Raw genomic sequence first — 18,307 nt, 5'->3', positions numbered from 1 at the left:
CACGAAGGTTTTCCAACCAAGGAGAGGCGCTATGCCTGGAGGTACTTCTTTCTAACAAAACCTAACTAAACCTATCCTAACCTGGGCCCTGTTTCACCGGTGATAGCAGCATGCTGCTCTTACACGTGTCAAATTGGGTTTCCATGGAAACATCAACAGGCCCATTGCTCCAACACTACCACAAGTGTGACGTCAGCTCGCGCAATTTGATAGCAGTGTGGTAGCAGTGTCCCGTGAAACACCGCCCTGACCTAACCTAACCTACAACCTACAACCTACAAACCTACAACCTAAAAACCTACAACCTACAACCTACAACCTACAAACCTACAAACCTACAAACCTACCCTACAACCTACAAACCAAAACCTACAGCGCCTCTCCTTGGTTGGAAAACCTTCATGTGATGTCTGCTCTATTAATGCCAAATGCCCCATGCCCTTATTTATGACACCATTGTTTCCTTCCTTATCTCGTAATTACAGGTGAAACAGGTGCTGTGGAAGCAAAATGCTGATGAAGTTTGGTGGGCGCCACTATCATTTGGCTGATTTTATAGCCCCAAAACATGATTTTATCATTTTATGAGATTTCTTTAAATTAATATCCATCATAACAACAAAATTAATTCTCTGTTCAGCTGTCACTTTGATCTGAGATGCTTCGGTAAGCAAGACTAGTTCATCGTCTACCAAAAGCAGTCTGAAATGACTGTTCCATGTTTGCTGATTTATCAGATATATCACCAAACAGAGGCTTGTAAAATTTGTGAACACCCTGGCACCTAATTTCATAAATGCCCATAGGTACCTACCATTTTTACATGTAAAGATGTCTTACATTCTAAAAGTGGTTTGATTGTGATGCATTGTTGCTGTTGGGGAAAGAGATGACAAAAATATTGGAAACAGTGGTTTCGTTCACATTTGCCCTCTGATCCTCTGCCCGAACGGTCCCTCCTCTCAGTTGCTCCTTGATCCGACCTTACTGGTTGTGCGCCAGATTGTGTTAGCGGTCAAGGCCAAGGTCACGTTTGGATCAAATAGTGTGGAGGAAGGCCTCAGAGTGCCTTTGAGCGAAGAATCTCGCATTATCAAAAGTGGAACGGCAAAATGTCAATTTAAGAATGTGCTGAAAAAACTGAACATTAGAAGAGGAGTAAAAAATGAAATGGGAACAACAAGAGTCACCTAAGAGCAGCAAAGACACTTCAAAAGATGTGGCGAGTTTGTCTCAGAAAGGTGAAAATGGTGGAAACAGTGATAAAAAACAAAAAGATGTAAAATCCCGTGTTGGATCAGTGAGTTGGGGGGGGGGGGGCATACCTATGCTACCACCCACCTCTAACTAAAAAACTAAGAGGGCTGGAAAGACGAGGTAAAAAGCAGTCGATAGCTCTCAATGCGTACGTTTGAAAGTATTTCAATCATTTTTCATCTTAGAGCAATATTTGGGTCACTGGAGGTCATCAAAGGTCAAAATTTGCCAAAGGTCATTATATTTTTTCAGAAAACATGCATTTACCTATCCCAGGAACTATAGCTAGAAAAATGGATGAAAATTGAAAAAGCAATCGATAGCTTTTGAACTCTTCTTTTGTTAAGGTCATCATCAAAGTTGACCTCAGGTCAACGGTTTAGCCTCCAGAGGGCAAAAACTCCAAAGATAGCTGTTTTTACGAGGTGTTTTTCGATAATAACTTTTGACTTAAAAAAAGCCACGACATTTCTATTGCCAGAATCGTATTCCTCTCGCCGAGACACGTCGAATGAACTACCTATAATTTGACCTTGGAAGGTCAACTTGAAAATTTGACCTCAGGTCAAGGTCATGACCTGACCGGAAAAGGTCATGTTGCATATCATTCGATGCGTCTCAACAAGACAAACACAATGGGGCCATCCCCAGCGTCCTATCTCTTTCCGATCGAGAGTTATTGGCAAAAATCTGTTTGTAGCCTCAAATGACCTCGGATGGCCTTTCTAGAGGCTATCAGCAAAAAAGACACCTTGGCCGTTGGCCGTCCAAATCATTGTGATTCTGAAATATTTGGACTGTTCCTATGCGTACACACGGATCTATAGGCATTTTCTCCATTGACTTATAATGGTAAGGTCACGCCACTGGCCTGACCTTAGGTCACGGATATAAAAAATCCGAGATATACAAATTATAGGCGCCCATAACATCATGCAATCCACCAAGTTTAACCCTCGCCCGCACATGCCATTTTCCCATCCTAGACCGCACATGGGGGGGGGGGGGGGTTGTCACCCCCGCGCCATTTCGTTCCTGTTGGAGATAGAGCTTCGCAGTAAAAACCAAAAAGATTCTTTGGGAAGAGACGAATCAAATGATACCCAGTTTTACCTTCTCAGGTCAGTCATTGACCTTCCAGGTCAGGTCAAACTAAAAAATGTTGCTGTTTTGGGTCACCATTGGATATCAAGTGCGCTGCTTATCATATACCGATAACGATGCCGTTTTCTGGTGCCAAGCCAGCTAGAACCTCTTTGTCACACTACCCGACCAGGTTTTTGCTGCTGAGGTCATTTCAGGTCAAGTTAGGTCAAGGTCAATGATATATGTTTGTATGTCTGTGTGTGTCTGTGTGTATACTGATGTGTGCACCGATTGTTTATGTGTCCATATTACATGAAATCATGGTCTGAGAAGCTTTTACGCAAAAATGCAGTCAAAAAACTCCACGAAAAGTAAATTCAGCTTGCCTAAAACGCAATTATTTTAGATGACCTAGGTTTACCTTGACCCTGACCTTGACATCTGTACATCGTCGAACAACATGTTCCATTATAGGTGGGATGTAAGACTGGCAAAAAAGGCCGAAATCAAGGTGTCAAAAGCTCACAAGGCCCTATAGCCAACGCAGAATTGGTAATTTGGGTCATGACATGACCTGAAAAACAAGGTCATATCTCCGAAACCAAAAACCACAGGTACTTGAAATTTTCAGTGGACATCAAAAAAGGATAGAGGAGCAGCCATACGAAACATCAGGCTTCTAGCTCTAAAAATGTCGAGTGCAGAGCAGAAAGACTACCTGGGGGGGGGGGGCGGGGGGGGGGGTGGTGGCAACCCCCCATGTGCGGGTGAGGGTTAAAACCTTTCTGACAAACACGGCAGGCTGGACATGATTGCAAACTTTTTGGGGGGCTTGGTCAGTTAACTTGACCTGTTGACCTGACCTGACATGACCTGGGGTCAAAAATTTCACACAATGTCAAAAATTGATGTACAAAAATTCACTCCAAGCGGCGCGGCGCTACGCGCCGCGGTTTTTTATTCACACGCAAAAAACGCGACAGGGTGGTAACATATGCCCCCCCCCCCCCACTGGGGCGAAGGTTAACGTACGTAACATGCCAGAACAGGAAGAAAAGATATCAGAGAGAATGGAAAAGGACCTTCACCTCTTCAAAGAGGTAATCAAAGAAGGCATGAGCCTTATCATGAGGCCCACAAAGGCATTGGTGATAGAACTACGGCGTCCAACAGCGCGGACTCCGTAGAGTGTCCACGGCGAAATCCATGCTGCTGGTTACTGAGAATGCTGTGATTTAAAAGATATACTGCATCAGCTGATTTTACAGCACTCTTTGGTGCCGTGTGCCCGCCAGAGCTGGCGGGGATGCACCTGGAGGCGTCGCCGCCGGACACGGGGCCGCCGCCACTGAGGCTCGCCAACGGCATGGACGACGGCGAGGTGGTCCACGAGGGCTGGCTCATCAAGTCGCCGCCGCAGAAGCGCTTCCCCAGAGCGGTCAGTGTCTGTCTGTCAGCGCCTCTCATTGATAGCCATTAGCATTGATAGAGCATTTGTGAATACTGAATAGTAAATTGAGAGGTTGATGTTCCTATATCTGTTGCCGAACATTTACTCCTATTTATCTATTCCGTGACTGTGTGTTACAATTAACCCGCGCATGACTGGGGGTGCTCTACAGAGCGGATCGTTTGACGTTTGACGGATCAACACGAAACTTTCTAAATCCCCACTCAGCGGCATTCATTTGACACTTTGTGTTAACATTTCAACTGTTTAGCTACCATAGTTTGGCCGGAAATGACGTCAGAGTGACGTCACGTCGGCTGATTTTGATGCAAAGTATTGAATTACGGCAAACGCTCTCAAGAGCTTAGTTTTAAAGCTAGATCCAATTTCTTTGCATCAGTGGACTACAAATACACGTAGCTATGAAACTGCAATCTCGAATTTGCGAAATTTTGAGAATTTTGAAAAATATGTTTTTACAATTACAAAAAATGTATTTTTTTAAACAGTTTTTGATTTTTCGCAAAAACAGGAATAGATGTGATAAAACACACATTGATTACCTATTCTAGCAAGTTTTAGCCCAATATCTTAAAAAATAGCCAAGTTTTTAGCATTATGGTCAAAATTGTACAATTATATGCTTTGCAAAAAAAAAAAAAACAGTATGTTTTTGACATCGTACAGCAATATGGCACCATCGTGTTCCTCAGCTCAAACTGCATCTGATAGGTAGGTACTAGGGTGTGTCACTAATCGCAATGCAAGTTGCTCCATCGATTTTATTGTGCCCCACTCATGTGGAAAGGGCGTGGCATTGTTAATTTCCCGCAAATTTTAACCCCCAGGCGGCGCCGAGCGAGAGAAGTTTACCCTATCTCACAACATAGGCGACCCTAGCGCCCCTGGCGGCTGTTTGCGAAACTAACAGGCCGCTGACTGTATGGGCTTATCCCTGCTCTCTGTAAGCGCGTCCAGGGACAAATAATAGTATGGGCAGCTTGCAGAGAGTGCAAGCTAATGAAGAATACCTATAATGAATACAATATATTGTCACATGGGCCCAGGAACATTCTTCAAGTTGGGGTGCAAGCCCAAAATACCTGACATGACGCATATGAAATAGTAGCGTAGTCAGGGGGTCCCAGGAGGCACGTGCCCTCTAGTCCCCCCCCCCCCTATCGCATTCAGAGGACCCCTCGGGTCGGAGGGGCTCTGTGGCACCAGTTTACCGCTCAGGGTCTATGCTGGCCATATTTCGATTCAGAAAGAATAGGGCTTGTAACAGCACCTCGTGAGTCCAAAGAAGCCTCACTAAATTGTCCATGAGGGTTACACGCCGGCTTCTGAAGGCTACTGGCGGCCTCTGAGGGCCCTTTACCGGCCTCTTATGGCCGCTAGCGTGCCTCTGAGAGTCCTTGCCGGCCCAAGAGGGGCCATATCTAGGGCCTTACGCCAACCTGTAATTAGTAATGGCCTCACACCAATGTCTCTGACGGCCCCATTACGACGACTGTGAGACTGAGGGCCCTCACTGGTGCTTCTGAGAGCCCACCCGGCCATAAAGGGCCCTGCGGCACCAACTGACCTCTGAGGGTCCACGCTGACTATATTTCAACTGAGAAAGACCTCACAGGTCTCGTAAGAGCACCTCATGAACCCCTAAGTAGCCACACTAAGATCTCCGTCAGGGTCTACGCCGGCTTCTGAGGATCCCATAACGGAGACCGTGAGGGCCCTCAGCAGGGCCTCTGAGGGTTCACAACCAGCACCTCTGAGAGCCCAACACCAGTGGTTCTAAGGGCCCATAAGGACACCACTGAGGGTCCCCCAAGCCAGTGCCACACCATTTATGCAACCCTATATTGGTGGCTCTAAGGTACCCACACCTGCGCCTGTGAGGGTTCGGCAAAAGCATATCTGACGGCCACCTACCTGCAACTCTGAGGGCCCTACACCGGAGAGTGAGGGCCGCACTGGCGTCTCAGAGTACCTTGTCGGTATCTAAGGACCCCACAGGGCTTCTGAAAATGCCGCCGGCCTCTGTGGGCCCCTTGCCGGTCTGAGGTCCCCTCCCCGGTCGTTGAGGGCCCCCTGCCGACTTTTAAAGGGTTCGCACCAGCAGCTCTAAGGGCCACACACCCACATGTAACGGACCCACACCAGTGTCTCTGAGGGTCCACAACGGCGTCTGTATTCTTGAGGACCCTCACCGGCGCTTATGAGGGATTCACACTAGCACCTCTGAGGGGCCACACGGGCGTCTGTGAGGACCCCACACCAGTGCCTCTAAAGGCCCCTAATTGGAGGCTCTGAAGGCCCTGCATCGGTGATACTGAGGGTCCTACCAAAGGCACAACACAAGCCATTAGTCTCCTTCTGAGTCCCACACGCCGCCCTCCCACCATAGGCAGCGGAACGGGGAGGGCACCGGGGCACCGTGCCCCCTCTGATTTGGGCATTTTAACATTAGCGCTATGGGCGTTGCATGGAAAGAATGGGACCAAAAGTCGGCAGTGTCCCCCCCTCCACTTAATTGAAGGTGTTCCGCCGCTACTGCCTCCCACCGGAGCGATTGAACCTGTATCAATCAACGACTTTACCACCGTTGTACGTCATAATGTTCTCATCACGCCAAATCAAATACCATCCGGAACCAAAATGGTCCAGTATAAAATCTGACCTACCAAAGTTATGATCAAGTTCAGATAAAATCAAAGTGGGATGACAATAGCAGGTGTTCTTAAATCGATGCCGAATCAGCAGAAACCATTCACATGCAAGAGAAATACCTTGTGCTGATGTTTATATAAAAACAGACATGTAGGTCCATAAAAGGGAGATGAGATCCTTCATCGTTGCATCAATGTTGAGGGGGCGGCGCCCACTCGGCTCTCAAGTTGGAGGGGAGTAAGCGCCCCCACTGCCCCCCCCCCCCCCCTGTTCCCCGGGGTCTATGCAGTGAACGACGCTACCAAAAAAAAACATGTGACACCTAATAGCAGGCACTATAAACATGCGCTCGTACGTATCCCGTCAGACCAGGCCGGGGATGGGGGTAGTACTATGCAATATACATTAACACAGAACTATTTCGTGCTTTAAGATGCATAACATCACATTTTCACCAACATTCTGAGTGCCAGATAAGCCAACAGCAAGACGTCAGTTCGGTAAAATGCATTTACTGATGATCGTAAGCTCACAAAGCATAGCGAGCGTGTTAGTTCAAAACATTGCCGCTAGGGGCGCTGAGGTCGCTAATGCTGAGAGATAGGCCAAAGTGTCGGCGGTCGGCGCCGCATGGGTGTTAATATTTGGGGGAAATAAAAAATGTCACACGGTTTCTACGTGTCTGGGGCACGATAAAATCAGTGGAGCACCATGTTTTGCGAAAAAAGTGCACAAAATGACACACCCTAGTAGGTACCCTTTATGTTGAAAAAATTCATTTTCAAAATTTGACCTTTTCTGACCTGAAGGTGACCTGACCTCCGGTAAATTCAGCTGAAATGACCTCAAATGACACAAACGACACTATTTTCGAAATCTACGAGTAAAATGGACCTTAAAACATGCGTCACGTGACCGATACATGATATACAATTTTCGTGACCTAGGATGACCTGACCTTGACCTGAAAAATTCGAAGTAACAGTTCGGTACCCTCAGGGTATCTAAGGCATATATCAAGGAGTGCGTAAACCGAAAATGAGCCTTTTTTTAAATTCAAATCGCTTTATTGTCTCACACACGATTAACCGAAAATGAGCCTGATCGAACTTGTCAGCCGGCGTCCAGAGCCTTAATTGTGAACAAGCAAAAATGCCGATAATTTTTACTTTGACATGACCTGTGACGTCATCGGTGACCTCGAGGTCAATGAAAATAGGTTTCGTTCGACAGTTTTTCCAGGGCTATCAGACGCCGTTTGAATTTTGACGATCGGCCCAGTACACGCTGGGCCGGCGGGCCGGAAAAGCGCTAGAAATACCCCCGAGAGTGACTTTCCACAATATGAACAAAATATGTATCATTCAATCCCAAATTGATCAAAGCATACGATTCTGATGCCATTTTTGCCCTAAGGTCGAAATTGAGGTGGTCAGTTGTCACCAAACACAAGACTATTTAGACTCGCTAGTGGCCACCACATTTACCGATTTTAATGCTAATCTTTAGTTGATATTTATTAGTTGACCAGTTGTCGTTTTGAACGCAATTTTCTGTCAGACTAGTTCAGGGCACTGTTGTTCACTGTACCAACAACATTCTTACATAGGTTGCATCGCTTTTCTGCAAGATAAGCTAGCTTTTTGCAAGCAGCTGCAAGACCTAAATAAAAATCGTATCTAAATTTTTAAATAGACTTTTATAAAAACGTTATTTCGAGCGGCTAGAAATGAACATCTTATAGCCTCGGATTACTCATCTTTCGTTCCATATAGGTGCTTTGCTGCTTTTCCCTGCTACTTTTCGAGATATGCGCCAGTAAACCACATGATGTAGGGGCAATTGTCACCTCGCCGCTCTACTGACGGCCCGGCGCTCTTTAAAGCGCTGAAATTTATGAAAAACCAATGCTTATAATCTGAATAAAATATATGTCCCTGAGCTCAGAATTGATCAACGCACACAATGCTGTCAAAATTTTTGGGCCAAAGTCAATAATTAAGTCATTATGAACCCCCAAACACAAGTAAGTGATAATCAACAACAACTTGCTCTTTAGTTAGACTTTTTGAGAAATGTTATTTCGAGCCGCTAAAGATGGCATGTCATGCAAACAACTAGTCAATTGCCTGCCATGCCCCATTGACGATTATTGCCTATTACTGCTACTTTTTGAGATATCGTCTGCTAAGTCACCTGATATAGCTGCTATGCCACCCTACCGCGGTAGGGTGACTTAGCAGATGACTTATCAGGTGACTTAGCAGACGATATCTCGAAAAGTAGCAGTAATAGGCAATAATCGTCAATAGCGCATGGCAGACAATTGACTAGTTGTTTGCATGACATGCTCATCTATAGCGTCTCGAAATAACATTTCTCAAAAAGTCTAACTAAAGAACAAGTTGTTGTTGATTATCACTGACTTGTGTTTGGGGGTTCATAATGACTTAATTATAGACTTTGGCCCAAAAAATTTGACAGCATTGTGTGCGTTGATCGATTCTGAGCTCAGGGACATATATTTTATTCACATTACACTTTTGATCATAAAATATATCGCACACGCACATGCAATAGTTCGAGTTCAGCTTCGAATTAGAAAACTGCCTAATGCAATTAAAAGTACAATGACGTACATAACGAAACAGCTACATAAAAGTACACAGTTAAGCAGTGATACGTAGTGGATACGCCGAGGACATGTCGTTGATTTGCGGCCTCAGACGATGAATATACAACGATTCCAGAATTCTTAAATCAGGGAATGTACTGCTTCTACTCAAAATTTGAAAGTCGTCTATCCCTAGTGATGATTGACATGACAAGGCATGGTCTCTGATGGATGATGCTGAGGGAGATGACAGTAGTTGACCTGTACGATGTGACTTGCCTAAGTGCTGAGCTACTCTGGTGTACAGGCGTTGGTAAGTGGAGCCAACGTATGACGCCTGGCATGAGGCGCAACTATATTTGTAAACCACACCAGAGATGCTCGACTTGGGCAGTCTATCCTTGTAGCGAAACATAGATCCTATGGTTAATCTGTTACGTAATACTATTTTTGGGTTCAAATATGGGTAAAACTTGCTGAGAACTTCTAGAACTTCTTTTTGCATTTTAATGGACTGTTCCCCAAAGTATGGGAGCACTAAGTATTTCTCGAGTTTGTTGACAGTGACAGAGCTTTTTATTTCCTCAAAGCGCTTCTTCAGGAAGTCGCCGACAGTTCGTTCTACAAGTTGTTTTGGAAAACCATTGTTGCAGAAAAAGGACGTTAAAAACTTTACTTCACTGTCGAAGAGTAGGTAGTTTGAACTTATTTTGAAGGCACGGTAAATCGCTGAATTCACTATGGCTCTCTTCACAATCATGGGGATGAAGCTAAAGAAATTGGTCCCGAGGCCAGTGAAAGACTGCTTTCTGTACACTGATGTCTTTCACTGGCCTCGGGACCAGTTTCTTTAGCTTCATCCCCATGATTGTGAAGAGAGCCATAGTGAATTCAGCGATTTACCGTGCCTTCAAAATAAGTTCAAACTACCTACTCTTCGACAGTGAAGTAAAGTTTTTAACGTCCTTTTTCTGCAACAATGGTTTTCCAAAACAACTTGTAGAACGAACTGTCGGCGACTTCCTGAAGAAGCGCTTTGAGGAAATAAAAAGCTCTGTCACTGTCAAACAAACTCGAGAAATACTTAGTGCTCCCATACTTTGGGGAACAGTCCATTAAAATGCAAAAAGAAGTTCTAGAAGTTCTCAGCAAGTTTTACCCACATTTGAACCCAAAAATAGTATTACGTAACAGATTAACCATAGGATCTATGTTTCGCTACAAGGATAGACTGCCCAAGTCGAGCATCTCTGGTGTGGTTTACAAATATAGTTGCGCCTCATGCCAGGCGTCATACGTTGGCTCCACTTACCAACGCCTGTACACCAGAGTAGCTCAGCACTTAGGCAAGTCACATCGTACAGGTCAACTACTGTCATCTCCCTCAGCATCATCCATCAGAGACCATGCCTTGTCATGTCAATCATCACTAGGGATAGACGACTTTCAAATTTTGAGTAGAAGCAGTACATTCCCTGATTTAAGAATTCTGGAATCGTTGTATATTCATCGTCTGAGGCCGCAAATCAACGACATGTCCTCGGCGTATCCACTACGTATCACTGCTTAACTGTGTACTTTTATGTAGCTGTTTCGTTATGTACGTCATTGTACTTTTAATTGCATTAGGCAGTTTTCTAATTCGAAGCTGAACTCGAACTATTGCATGTGCGTGTGCGATATATTTTATTCAGATTATAAGCATCCGTTTTTCATACATTTCAGCGCTTTAAAGAGCGCCGGGCCGTCAGTAGCGCGGCGAGGTGACAATTGGCCCTACATTATTTGGTTTACTGGCGCATATCTCGAAAAGTAGCAGGGAAAAGCAGCAAAGCACCTATATGGAACGAAAGATGAGTAATCAGAGGCTAGTATAAGATGTTCATTTTTAGCTGCTCGAAATAACGTTTTTATAAAAGTCTATTTAAAAATTTAGATATGATTTTTATTTAGGTCTTGCAGCTGCTTGCAAAAAGCTAGCTTATCTTGCAGCAAAGCGATGCAACCTATGTAAGAATGTTGTTGGTGCAGTGAACAACAGTGCCCTGAACTAGTCTGACAGAAAATTGCGTTCAAAACGACAACTGGTCAACTAAAAAATATCAACTAAAGATTAGCATTAAAATCGGCAAATGTGGTGGCCACTAGCGAGTCTAAATAGTCTTGTGTTTGGTGACAACTGACCACCTCAATTTCGACCTCAGGGCAAAAATGGCATCAGAATCGTATGCTTTGATCAATTTGGTATTGAATGATACATATTTTGTTCATATTGTGGAAAGTCACTCTCGGGGGTATTTCTAGCGCTTTTCCGGCCCGCCGGCCCAGCGTGCAGTAGTCTCGGAGATAGGAGGGAGGGGGGCTCTCCACCCCCCCAGTCACTCGCGCATGAAAAAAAAAACAGTCATGCGCGGGTTAACCCGCGCCGTGCTGGTGGTCTGAGTTTTCTGTGTCGTGCTGAGGGGGGTGGGGGGCGTGAAGAACACGCCTCCCCCCGTCTAACACGGCTCCTGGGCCACGTTGCGACATGCGGTAAGCGGCATTCGAAAGAGCGTAAAATAGTGAAAAAAATATTTCTGTTATTTTTAGGTCAGGTCGCCAGAGGTCATCAAAGGTCATTTTTTGCCTCTTAAAACAATTTTCGAAATCGGGCGCATAACTCGGCTCTTACAGCGCCGCGGAAGAGCGCATTCGATAACCCTTTTACCGCTCATTCTGGATTGTGCCCTTAGATTTTACCTGAGGTCAATAGTTTTTTAGGCTTGCTGTCCGCCGTCGCGCTGCTGTCGTGGTCCAGGCCGTGGGCCGCCCACGGCGGTGCTCGTTGTCGGCCGCTGATTGGCTGCCCCGGGGCGGCCCCGACCCGGCGTTGGAAGGGGGGACCGGCGTAGAATCGTAGCAGCATTCAAGGACCCGTTTGACATTCGACGGGCCTGCTGCAATTGAACACGCCACCGCGTATAGCCGCTCCAGATGTAGCCCGGGACGGGCCTTTTGTCGGAGCGACCCCGCATGCGTGCAATGGGTGACCATCAGCACGGAACAACGAAGCATCATAAGGATTCAGATGGATAAGGATGCAGATGGAGTACGGATGAATTAACCGCCCGTGCTGTAGGCATTTTTTTTTTTTTTTACATATGTTTCTGAACAGTATGATTGGGAGCGACTGGGACGACCAGCATCCAACAGTTTTTTCTTTATTTCTAAAAAAAACTGCTTAATCAACGATATTCAAATAAGCAGTGTCTAAATGAAATGACTTATGTCGATTTTAATTGTAAAATGACGAGATTGAAGGTCCCGTGTCTAAATCCATGTCTAACGTCGAAATACGTAAGGCCTTGTCGAAATTGAATGCCCCTTGCCGAAATGATGACTGATATCATTTTCTCATTTTTCATTTTATTCAGTATATCATCAACGGGCAACCGTGGCCCTATTACAGACGAAGTCAGTTGCATAAAATTAGGTAAAATTAGCAAATAAACACACAAACACCAAACATATTGACATACAAGTGACTTCTACACAGAAGTGACAACATAAAGCAAACAAACACACAAACACTAAACATATAGACATACAAACATACGTTTGGCCCGCGCTGCCTTCAGAGCGGACAAGCGGCGCCATATCGGACACCGCGTGTCTCAGCAGGGACGTGGGTCTGTCTGGCGCTGCGCGGCTGACATCTTGGGCAGTAAAAAGACAGCGTGCATGATACCACCTACCATCTCCGCCGAACAGATGAACGAATTTTTGTCCATGTCGGCCCACGCGTTGCCGCCGAGCTCGCCGCGCAGGGTCCGCCCCCCTCACTTCCCCCGCGACTGCCCAGGGTGGGAGTCTGCGCCTTCCGGCTACTTCCGATCACGCTCAGCACCCTACATGCCATCATCAGCTCCATGAGCAACTCCCCGTCCCGCGGATCTGACGGACTTTGCATTCGGACCATCAAGCTATCCTTCAACACCATCAGTCACGTCCTCCTCCATATCGTCAACCTCTCCCTCATCTCCAATATCTTCCCGGAATCCTGGAAGCATTCCCTCGTCCATCCCATCCACAAGTCCGGTGATCCTGCTGATCCTTCCAATTGCCGTCCTATTTCTATCATCCCAGTCCTTGCCAAAATAGTGGAGCGGGCAGTTCAGCGCCAACTCTACTACTACCTTTCCTCCAACCATCTCCTCTCCCCAACCCAACACGGCTTCCGTCCGCAGCACTCTACCGAGACCGCCCTCACGTGCGTCACCGACAGCATCCTTGCTGCTACAGATTCTGGCCTTCTCTCCATTCTTTGTCTCATTGACCTTAGCAAGTGTTTCGATGTTATCAGTCATGCTAAATTGCTCGAAAAACTCCAGCTGCTGGAGTTTTTCGAAAACATAACATATATGTTGCAGGCACTTTAGAAAATCAGTCATTTTGTAAAATGCCTGGGCATTTTGCAAAATGCCTGATTTTCCAGGCTTTTTACAAAAAGCCTAGGCATTTTACAAAATGACTGACTCTCCAGTCATTTTGCAAAATGCCTAGGCATTTTACAAAATACCTAGCCATTTCACAAAATGACTGAGCAGCGTGTTGTAGATACGAGTACCTAATTATATACGTTTTGGTAGCGTGTAGGTGGACCGAGGAGTCCAGCATTATGACCAGAGGAGTCCAGCAGTGGGAAGTCCATACCTACCTCTATTTTGAGAAGTGCAGGCCCGCGACATTTCCAACCCCCACGTCAGCGACGCTGCTGGATTTAAGATGATCGATCTGGAGCGTCAACAAACGACTGGCCCTATGCCGGCCTGTATCTGTAAAACTATTAGAGGTCGCGAGGATTCGATCCCACACACTTAGGCGTTAGTGTCGTTTGAAACCAACGCTCTCGTCCTACGCCAAGCGACCTGATGATTCTTCCGATGTGGAGCTTGATATTTTTAACTGGGACCGTGCAAGTAGGTACTCAAAGCTGTTGCCACAGAACAAAATTAATCGTGTTTTGTTAATTATTGCTTTAATATTCATTGTGATCAGAGAGCTTTTTTATTCCAAAGAAAAGTTAGGAAGAAAACCTAAACAATAATACTGTAAACAATTGCGTGGACTAGGCCTAGGGTAGACTTTTTTTCACTTTATTTTCAATACAACATAACATTTTCATGTGCACACTTTGGTTTTACACTTAGCATACCTTACATTACACATTAGGTAATACATTGCATACTTCCATTACACACACATTTTTTCCTGCCCCGCCCCGCATCGCCCCGCGAAATTACACATATTCCCGTTCTCGCTGGGGCGATGCCCCAGGCCGCCGGCCGGGCCCGCGACCCGTCAACCCGATAGGTTGGCGAGCCGCGCGCCCGGCCGGCCGGCCGACCCTTGATAGTGTCGGCCTCCGGTTAGCCGGGTTGGGTTAGGGGCGGGCAGGACGCGTGAACTACTTTTTCCCGCGGCTCCATCGTCCTCAGCTATAGGGACAACACTACGGAAACAAACACCATCGTGCGTGCACAAACACCGGTCGTGGTGGCTGTTGCCACCCCGACCTCTGCCCCCGCCCGCGCCGCCCCGCACCTCGGTGCGTCTACTCACGCGAGGCGTAGGCCTAGGGTAGACTTGTTGAAGTTCCTTAGAGCCAATGAGCGCTGTCCAGTCAACTGAGGAGGGGAGGGGTGGTCCACACTGGGCTTCTTTGTTGATGCGTGGGCTGTGAGTGAGCGTCCGTGCGTCAACCTGGTCGTTACTCAGCATTGTCGTCATCACAGAGCTTCAAATCGATCAGCTACAGGCTGAACACGTACCTATAGGGTATAGGAAGACGTCCAAAAACTGTTGGCCATAGTATCTGTAGTGGGATCTACGTTCCATGCTGGTCAGGCATTTTGCAAAATGCCTAGTCATTTTGTAAAATGGCTAGCCATTTTGAAAAAAGCCTGGTTGCGTTCAGTCATTTTTCAAACAGCCGTCTTTTTGTAAAATGCCTAGGCATTTTACAAAATGACTGATTTTCTAAAGTGCCTGCAACATATACATTCCAAAAACATAACATATACAACAAAAAAGTATATTGAAGCACACATTGTGGTCTAACGAAGGTATTCTGTCATTTGAAGCGCCCGAAAAAGGCGTGTGTGAACGTCAGATGGCTACAACGCCCCAACAGCACCCGTCGAAAATCAAATTGTGAGACATTTTGAGCCACCGTGCACTCATTCGGCTTGATATGATGGCCCAAAGACAACCTTTAGCACGGAGTACTACTGCGTTAATATTCTACCAGTACAAAAACTGGATGTCGTGAACCAAATGGCCATGAACGGGTTTGTTTTGGAAACCAAATCTGTTGGAAGGCAAAGGTCGCGCCATGTTCAGATATGGAGCTTCTCCACTTTAGATGTAAACTAGAGGTACAGGTTTACGCGATAACTGTATGTTTTGATATGTATGATAAACGGATGCATTAGTTTGGGTGTAGAAACTTGCATTTTTATTGGTATTATTTGTGTAGAACTGGGTAACTGCTTTTAATTGAACTATAAAGTATGATGGTGATGCATGCGAGTTGTTCGAGCCATTAACCCGCGCCCCGTTGGGCTCTGCCGAGCAACGCGCCCGGTTGGGGGGGGGCCATTTTGGCCCCCCCCCTAAGATCTCGAGAACCACGCAACATAGCGACAAGCGGTAAACGGCGTTGGATAGCCCCAACGGGGAACTACCTTGTGACCCAATTTTATTGACCTAGGTCAAACCGATGACGTCACAGGTCAGGTCAAAGGTCCAATTTTCACCGTTTACAGGCACTTCAAGAAATGCGTTGTAAAATCGAGTAAAATGCATTTCATTGAAAATCATCGATGGGGAAATGTTCTTCAAACACATATTTTGCTATTTGAGGTCACTGATACCAGGTCAGGTCACAGAGGTCAGGTCACGGGGGGGTCACAATATGAAAGTGTCGTGTGATACATGTTTTATGGTCCATTTTACATGACAAATGCGATTATATGGGTCAGGCAGCCTTTGGGGCCAGCTTAGATCACGTTTTGGTCAAGGTCAGGTCAAGGTCAGGTCAAGGTCAGGTCAAATTAGGTCAAATTTCAAAGTTAATATTTTTGCATAAAATGGGTATCGAATCGATGCAGCTCGTCACGGGGAGTTCAATGGTGGTCTTTGTTTTGCCGTGCGAGGTCTAGAATTGCTAAAAATTGAGTTCAAAAATTTGACGTCATCATTTTTGAACAGTTTTTTCGCTATAACTTGGCCAAAAAACGAGATATCGATCTGAAATTTGGTATGTATATAGAAGAGCGCTGGAGCTATCACATATATTCCGGTTTTTTCGAAATTCGGAAAAATTTTGGATTTTTTCAAAGTTTTTCTAAAAAATCAATTTTTTGATTTTTTTTGGGTCAAAAACCAAAAATTTTGAAAATCCGAGATAGCAGTTTTGTAGCACCGCCTTTTGCCTACTAGACCATATAAAGAACTTTGAAATTGCTTGATAACTGTAGATTTGGTGAGCGTTTCAAGATTGCATGTTTTTTGCTCATTTTTGCTCGAACATGACCTCAGTTTGACCTCAATAACTCCTGACCTAAGGTGACCTAAGACTTGAAATTTGGTGTGAAGGTGTCAAATTGATGCCCGGGAAGGTACTGAAAATTTGGCGGCGCTGCGCGCCGCCGTTTTCTTGCTATTCAGGAAAAACCACAGGGGGGGGGGCCAAAATGGCCCCCCCCCCAACGGGGCGAGGGTTAATAAGTTAGGATGTTACTCAATTCAACCCTACCCTACCCTACCCTACCCTACCCTACCCCTACCCCTAACCTACCCTACCCTACCCTACCCTACCCCTACCCTACCCTACCCTACCCCTACCCTACCCTGCCCCTACCTCTACCCCTACACTACCCTACCTTACCAAACCCTACCCTACCCTACCCTACCCCTACCCCTACCCTACTGTACCCTACCCTACCCTACCCTACCCCTACACTACCCTACCCTACCCTACCCTACCCTACCCTACCCTACCCTACCCTACCATACCCTACCCTACCCTACCCTACCCTACCCTACCCTACCATACCCTACCCTACCCCCTTACACTACCCTACCTTACCCTACTCTACCTACCCCTACCCTACCTACCCCTACTCATACCCTACCCTACCCTACTCCTAACTTACCCTACCCTACCCTACCCTACCCTACCATACCCTACCTTACCCTACCCTACCCTACCCTACCCTAACCTACCCTACCATACCCTACCCTACCCTTACCCTACCCTACCCTACCCTTACCCTACCCTACCCTACCCTACCCCTACCCTACACTACCCTAACCTACCCTACCCTACCCTACCCCACCCTACCTCTACACTACCCTACCCTACCCTACCCTACCCTACCCCTACCCTACAATTCCCTACCCTACCCTACCCTACCCTACCCTACAATCCCCTACCCAACCCTACCCTACCCTACTCCTAACTTACCCTACCCTACCCTACCCTACCTTACCGTACCTACCCTACCCTACCCTAACCTACCATACCCTACCCTACCCTACCCTTACCCTACCCTACCCTTACCCTACCCTACCCCTACCCTACACTACCCTAACCTACCCTACCCTACCCTACCCCACCCTACCTCTACACTACCCTACCCTACCCTACCCTACCCTACCCTACCCCTACCCTACAATTCCCTACCCTACCCTACCCTACCCTACAATCCCCTACCCAACCCTACCCTACCCTACCCTACCCTACCCTACCCTACACTACCCTACACTACCACCGACAGTCCAAGTTTCAGCTAAATCGGCCCAGAAACGGCTGAGATATTGCAAAAACAAATTAATTGTATTTACTGGCGAATCCTCTTGGCGAGCGGTGCCTTGTGTCGGCCTTCGTTGTCAAAGGTCAATGACCTGCCGGCCCACTCAGTTTTTTAAGCGAACAACTGAGCCTAAAGCACGTGCCCTCTGCTCGGCGCCGGTCGCGACCCCACCACGTGCACACCGCTAAACCAACCCCCTCGAAAATTTAATACGACAAATGAGTGCACGCGTCCGACTTGCAGTGAAAATTTCACCCCCGTAGCCCTTACCGTTCCCGAGCAATAGCGTGTTTTTGCCGATTCTAATGTTAACCCTAAGGGCACGCGAGCACGCGCCGCGGGCGCACCCCCGGCCGCATCATGTCCAAA

Source organism: Amphibalanus amphitrite, unplaced genomic scaffold (assembly GCF_019059575.1).
Source record: "Amphibalanus amphitrite isolate SeventyFive unplaced genomic scaffold, NRLGWU_Aamphi_draft 000112F_arrow, whole genome shotgun sequence".
NCBI lineage: Eukaryota > Metazoa > Arthropoda > Thecostraca > Balanomorpha > Balanidae > Amphibalanus > Amphibalanus amphitrite.
Note: the sequence above shows the minus strand (reverse complement) of the source record.